Source organism: Scylla paramamosain, unplaced genomic scaffold (genome assembly GCF_035594125.1).
Source record: "Scylla paramamosain isolate STU-SP2022 unplaced genomic scaffold, ASM3559412v1 Contig20, whole genome shotgun sequence".
NCBI classification, from domain to species: domain Eukaryota; kingdom Metazoa; phylum Arthropoda; class Malacostraca; order Decapoda; family Portunidae; genus Scylla; species Scylla paramamosain.
The window spans coordinates 67501-75000 of NW_026973685.1; the positions used below are offsets into that span (position 1 = coordinate 67501).

Genomic DNA, 7500 nt, shown 5'->3' on the forward strand with positions numbered 1-7500 from the left:
ACAGAAACCAGTAAAAATCAAGAAAAACCTAGACCAAAACACAATTACATAATTACATATCAACAAAACAACAATAATAACAATAGTAATAATAATGAAAATAAATAAATAATAATAGTAATAGTAGTAATAGTAATAATAATAATAATAATAATATAATAATAATAATAATAACAATAAAAATTTAATGTAGGCAGGTGATGGCCTTCCACCACTAGTAGTAGTAGTAGTAGGTAGTAGTAGTAGTAGTAGTAGTAGAGAGAGAAAGAGAGAGACATTTACATATTGGTTACTGTCCTCATGAAAACACATTAAATTTCTCTCTCTCTCTCTCTCTCTCTCTCTTAGACAACAATGTTTATTTGTAAATCTTTGGGCCATCTTATCTGGCAAAATTTCATTAATCTGTCACTATATCTAGCCAAACACGGTTCTAATCTAACGTTCGTAAGCTCCGTGACGATATATGGACGTATCCAAGCCACACAGTAAATGATATAACGAAATATTGATGAAAAATAAAAAAAATCCTATTATTTCATATAACTCAATATTTCACGGTCTTAATTAAACCAAACCTCCCTGAGTATAGTGCACACACACTCCTGGATAACATTTATATACGCTTAAACCTCCACAGGGAATTTTAAAGGCAGAATTTTTAGTTATAATATCGTAATGTACCTCAGGGTCACCTCACCAGGCAGGGTTTTCATGGCACCAGCTGTTACACTATATCTCAATATTTCACGGTTCTAACTCGTCCTTACCTGGTCAAATATAACATTTATAGCACCAAGGACAAAATATCAGTGAAGTAACACCGCAAGTGATCTACAAACATGACAAATTAAGTGTTAATAAGAGCACCACGGACAAACAGCGGACATGAACCAGCTGACATAACCCTTCCTCTGAGCATCGACCATATTTCCAGTCTCCGCTTATTTATATGACACCCACTTCGTTACATGGCGCTAAAGGTCTTGGCAAGGTTACCTGTTGATCATATATCTTATAAATTACCTGGTTATGGTCGTGAAGGCTGAAGTAATGTGAACACTTCTGCGACTCTCCACCGTCTGTCCACAAAATGGCGGAGATAGGGGGAGGAGCTCTATGACGATCCGTTGTATTGAGAGAATTCTAATATTTCTTTTATTTCCGAGTCTAAGTTAGATTTTATGATTTCTAAAAATGTTGAATTGTTTTTAAAGAGGTTTTTATTTTTTGAGAGGCCCTTACAATACCATATATTTGGGTTTTTTTCTAATTTATATAAGGTCAAGTCATGTATAAATAACAAGTGAAAATTATCGATTGCCTCCATTTCCATATATTGTTAAAATACCTTAATTAACATAATAACACAAAAAACTTGTAATAACCCATACTAAAAAGTCGATTCTGATTTAGAGCCGAAAAGTAAACAAATTCAAAAATGCCAACTGAGAAATTTGACACTATATATTTCTAAAAGCTTAAAAAAGAATAATCTAATACAAAAAAAACGATAAAATATTAAATATATCTAAAAAAAAAAGAAAACATATATTGCAAGTTGTAGCCGAAGACGAAATTGAGGCAACGAATGTAATTTTGTAAACAAACTGACTTTAAAAGCTCAAATACGTCAAAATGATTATTTATGCCCTATGCTGGTAGATCCTGCGTCTTACTGAGCTATTAAACCCACATGTACCCTGAAATACTGCAAAGTAGGCCTGAAACAACAGGCTACATTCTGATTATATTTGGGTAGGCTTACTGTAGAGAAAGCCTGTTATCAAGCTGTTCGTCTCATCAGTCCCTCTCCTCTAACTGAGTGTCTTCAGCCTCTCCCTCACCACCGCAGTGTTGCATATCTATCTGTCTTCTACCGCTATTTTCATTCTAACTGTTCTTCTGATCTTGCTAACTGCATGCCTCCCCTCCTTCCATGATCTCCCTGCACAACTTTCTTTCTTTCACCACTATTCTGTCCACCTCTCTAATGCAAAAGTTAACCAGTCTTCTCATTCTCTCACTCCTATTCTGTCTACCTCTCTAATGCAAGAGTTAACCAGTCTTCTCATTCTCTCACTCCTATTCTGTCCACCTCTCTAATGCAAGAGTTAACCAGTATTCTCATTCTCTCACTCCTATTCTGTCTACCTCTCTAATGCAAAAGTTAACCAGTCTTCTCATTCTCTCACTCCTATTCTGTCTACCTCTCTAATGCAAGAGTTAACCAGTATTCTCAATCATTCATCCCTTTCTCTGGTAAACTCTGGAACTCCCTGCCTGCTTCTGTATTTCCACCTTCCTATGACTTCAATTCCTTCAAGAGGGAGGTTTCAACACACTTATTCATCAATTTTTGGTCACTGCTTTGACCCTTTTATGGGACTGACATTTCAGTGGGCTTTTTTTTTCATTAGATTTTTGTTTCCCTTGGCCAGTGTCACTCATACATAAAAATAAAATATATATATACAGCAATATCTGTTTACTCCTTCCTGTGACACTCTCTCACTGTAGGAGGTTTCAAAAGAGTATAATGTTAATAACTATAGATTTATTCAACAAATAACTGGTATACAAAAGTCTTGGTTAACAATAAATAAACAGAAATATTAATAAAATTGTGCTTTTTTTGTTAATTCATGGGAAATATTAAGCAAACATTATAATTCACAGTATACTAACAAACAAACAAACACACACACACACACACACACAATGACAATTACAATAAATTCGAAGCCTATCACATGTACAGGGTCACGGCTGGCCAGACGACCTCATGTCACCTCATATCACTTACATAATGAAATAGAGAGCCACTCCCCCTCTGTCTCACCAGCCAGGCTTATCTGTCTGGGAGAAAAGTGTCAGTATGTATGTCGATATAACAAATGTTGAAATATTACACAAATTATTATATATTACCCACCCTGACCCCCCCTAGTCTACTCGTCATTCATACAGCTTCCTCACCCCCCCCCCTCTCTCTAGTATGCTATAGGTACCCCCCCTTCTGCTACCGGCACCTGATAAATATTCCTATTTTTATTTATTTATTTATTTATCCTCAAATTTTTTTATTATTTATTTTTTTATTATTACAGCTTCCTCACCCACCCCCCCCTCTCTCTAGTATGCTATAGGTACCCCCCCTTCTGCCATCAACCCCCCCCTTCTGCTACCCGCACCTGATAAATATTCCTATTTTTATTTATTTATTTATTTACCCTCATTTTTTTATTATTACTAATATCAAATTTTCTTATTATTACTAATATCTATGCTCTTATTTATTTATTTAACTAATTAACCTAACCTAAAAAAAAAACTGCACACACACACATATGCACGCACACACACACGTACACACACACACACACACACACACACACACACACACACTCACTCACTCACTAGCCAGTATCTTACCAAAATACTGGCTAGACATACATACATACATAATCCCCAGATCTCTTACCAAAGATCTGGGGATAAAAAAAAAAAAAATATCTATATAACACTATATATATATACCCCCTTGCCCCCCCCCACCAAAAAAAAAAAAAAAAAAATATCATTCATACGTCCCACCACCACTACCACCACTACAAAAATAACATACTAATACTCAACATGCCATACAAACTCAGATTATAAAGAAATAAACTTTCAATATAATCTGAGTTAAACATTCATACACCCTGTCAACCTAATCCTATTAATAACCCTTTCTATGCCTCACTTAACCCTTTCATATATACTCCTGTCATCCTATTAATAACCCTTTCTCTCTCTCTCTCTATGCCTCACTTAACCCTTTCATATATACTCCTGTCATCCTATTAATAACCCTTTCTCTCTCTCTCTATGCCTCACTTAACCCTTTGATATATACTAACTTAAAACCATCTTCTATATTAATCTGTGTTAAATATTATATCATTCTGACCTGCCACCTAGATACTTACTTAAAACCCTAAAAAAATATAAGCTAATCCTATTAATATCTGTCTTCCCCTCTCTCTCTCTCTCTCTCTCTATGCCTCACTTAACCCTTAACTAACCTAAACCATCTTCTATATTAATCTGTGTCAAATATCCTAACACTATGGCCTGCCACCTATATATTTATACCAAAAAAAAATTCACACACACACAACCAAAAAAAAGACATACACACAGATGCACGCACACAGACGCACGTGCACAGACGCACACGCACAGACGCACACACAGACGCACGCACAGACACACGCACAGACGCACACCGCAGATAGCTATCCCCAGACCCCCTCCCCCCCCAAAAAAATATATATATACAAAACAACACAAAAAAACAATACTCCCCTTGTTTGGGTGAAGTTCTGCAACACTGCAACACTGCAACACTGCAACACTGTGATGGAAAAACTTGTAATTACTAAGTTAGCTTCTGAGAGGGAAAAAAAAAGGTTATTTTGAGTGGATTAAGAGATGGACACATTCATAGGAAAAGTGGAACATCTGTGGTTGGAAATGAGGTATAATTAGTGGAGGAAAGTCTCATAGGAAAAGGTGGAGGACTTGTGGATGTAGGTATAATTTGTGGAGAGGAGACATGGAGGAGAGGAGGGATACAATTAAATTAAGATGGAAATTTGTGTCATCTGAAAGTGTCGTCATTGTACAAGTAATGACTAATATATATATAACAAATATATCCACCAGTTTATAGTAACAGAACACAAGACTTACCGTGAGCCCCGCCGGACTTCAAGGTGAGCTAGCTGTTAGGGAGAGAGGGAGAGAGGGAGAAGAGGGAGAAACATTAGTTCACAAACCTCCCTCCTTCATTTGGGTATTAAATTACATTAGGAATAAATTATTTCACTCACTCCTACAAACTCAAGGAATGAATGAATGATTTTTTACAAGAGTACTCTCCCTTAACACACAAATTAATGAATCAATCAATGAATGGCCAAAAAATAACAAATTTAATACACTTTTTCACATTAATTTTGACCTAAAGAAATTATTACTTAACTCAATCTTGGAGTGAGTGACAATTTTCTCTTAGATCAGAATGTTGACTTGACCAAACATTTCAAAAAGACACACACACACACACACACACACACACACACAAAAAAAAAAAAAATAAATAAAATAAGAGGCTAGGATGCACTGGGAGAGGCTGGGATGCACTGGAGAGGCTGGGATGGACACACACACACACACACACACACACACACACACACACACACAAAAAAAAAAATTAAGAGCTGGGATGGACTGGGAGAGGCTGGGATGGACAGACACACACACACAATTAAAAAATAAAATAAATTCTGAAAAAAACAAATTAACGTAACAGGTCAGAAAGACACTTACCACACCCGCAGTTGTAACTCAACCCACGCTTGAGAGTCCTGGGGCTTCTCCCACCAACAGCTTGACGAGAAGGAAGGAATGGGTTAGGTTAGGTTAGGTTAGTAAGGAAGACAGGCCCCCAATATAAGTAACCTAACTGAATCTAACCTAATATATCAGAATAAGGTAGGATATAAGAGGTTGGTTGGAGTGACTCGCAGATGTACGCACCTCTGAAAAAGACGAGAGAAAGTCCTCATTAGTTCGGCTCAAAATTTGTACTTTATTCGTGTTTTTTTGCTTATTTTCATTTTATCAAGCAGTATATGTCAAGGTTCTGGCTGTCACAGTACATCACGTCTGGCCAGCCCATACATGTGGAATACAATCAATAATATACACAAGATTGCTTTATAACACACAAACACACAAACAGTAACTATATTGATAATTAATTTGCAAGCAGGCAGGCAGATACTTCACAATAAACATTAATTCATATACACACACACACACACACACACACAGTATCCACAAGTATAACTGACTACATTGATCATTTTAACTGGTAGGCAGACAGACAGACAGACAGACAGACAGACAGAGGAGAGAGGAGGAGAACAAATGCTGATAATTATTCCTGATTACACAAGGATGACATAGGAAGGATGACTAGACACTATTGTACCTCAGAGAAGGGTGACTAAGAGGGGGTCAGGTGGAGGTCTTCAAGTGGTACAGGGGACACAACAAGGGTGACTAAGAGGGGGTCTGGTGGAGGTCTTCAAGTGGTACAGGGGACACAACAAGGGTGACTAAGAGGGGGTCAGGTGGAGACCAAGTGGTACAGGGGACACAACAAGGGTGACTAAGAGGGGGTCTGGTGGAGGTCTTCAAGTGGTACAGGGGACATGACAAGGGTGACTAAGAGGGGGTCTGGTGGAGGTCTTCAAGTGGTACAGGGGACATGACAAACAAGGGTGAGGTCTTCAAGTGGTACAGGGGACACAACAAGGGTGACTAAGAGGGGGTCAGGTGGAGGTCTTCAAGTGGTACAGGGGACATGACAAGGGTGACTAAGAGGGGGTCAGGTGGAGGTCTTCAAGTGGTACAGGGGACACAACAAGGGTGACTAAGAGGGGGTCTGGTGGAGGTCTTCAAGTGGTACAGGGGACATGACAAGGGTGACTAAGAGGGGGTCTGGTGGAGGTCTTCAAGTGGTACAGGGGACACAACAAGGGTGACTAAGAGGGGGTCTGGTGGAGGTCTTCAAGTGGCACAGGGGACACAACAAGGGTGACTAAGAGGGGGTCTGGTGGAGGTCTTCAAGTGGTACAGGGGACACAACAAGGGTGACTAAGAGGGGGTCTGGTGGAGGTCTTCAAGTGGTACAGGGGACATGACGAGTAACAAAATCTCTCTCTCTCTCTCTCTCTCTCTCTCTCTCTCTCTCTCTCTCTCACACACACACACACACACACACACACACAACATTAAGGCAATATTAGACACAAGGTTCGGATAACAAGCACAGAGAGGCACAGCTTGCGGCAAATTCTTCCATGACAGTGTTGCCGCTGAACTGACAGGCTGAGTGGGGTTAGGTGGGTGACCTGTCTGGTGACCCATACGACTCAACACGTGACTCTTGACCTCTTGACCTCTTGACCTTCAGTATGCCAGCAATCATCCCACACCTGTCTGTCTGTCTGTCTGTCTGTCTGTGTGTCGCATCATCGCACTTCTTAAATCTGAAAGAAATATTTACTGTTAGTCATCTGCAATGTATTTATTTTTTTTACAGTTTTTTTTTCAGAATATTAAGTTTCTGAGTGTGTGTGTGTGTGTGTGTGTGTGTGTGTGTGTGTGTGTGTGTGTGTGTGTGTGTGTGTGTGTTTTGAGGCATTTTCTTGGTGTTTTAATTGTCTTAGATAAATATAACCAGTTTTTTTTTTTTATCAATTATCTTTTCCAATTGTTACTCATCAATCTCTCTCTCCCCCTCTCTCCCTCTGTCTCTGTCTCTCCCTCTCTCTCTCTCTCTCTCTCTCCTCTCCTCCCTCTCTCCCTCTGTCTCTCTCTCTCTCTGTCTCTCTCTCTCTCTGTCTCTCTCTCTCTCTCTCCCTCTGTCTCTCTCTGTCT

At 39.0% G+C, this 7500-nt stretch overlaps 3 long non-coding RNA genes across 4 annotated transcripts in view; 1 reads left to right on the forward strand and 2 right to left on the reverse strand.

Moving 5' to 3' along the window:
- LOC135097437 (uncharacterized) overlaps nt 1-1104 on the reverse strand; it is a 12810-nt gene extending 11706 nt beyond the window's left edge. For both annotated transcript variants that reach the window (XR_010265701.1, XR_010265700.1), the window contains exon 1: nt 1027-1104. This is a non-coding gene — a long non-coding RNA (uncharacterized LOC135097437). The remainder of the gene's footprint in view (nt 1-1026) is intronic.
- A 2098-nt stretch (nt 1105-3202) lies between these two features.
- Nucleotides 3203-6326, reverse strand: LOC135097448 (uncharacterized). Its single transcript, XR_010265718.1, has 3 exons — nt 5380-6326; nt 4741-4772; nt 3203-4402 (listed from the first exon to the last, which is right to left on the reverse strand). It is a non-coding gene; the product is annotated as an uncharacterized LOC135097448 (long non-coding RNA).
- Nucleotides 6327-6461: 135 nt separating this feature from the next.
- On the forward strand, nt 6462-6849 carry LOC135097449 (uncharacterized). Its single transcript, XR_010265719.1, has 2 exons — nt 6462-6623; nt 6680-6849. It is a non-coding gene; the product is annotated as an uncharacterized LOC135097449 (long non-coding RNA).
- Nucleotides 6850-7500: the final 651 nt, after the last annotated feature.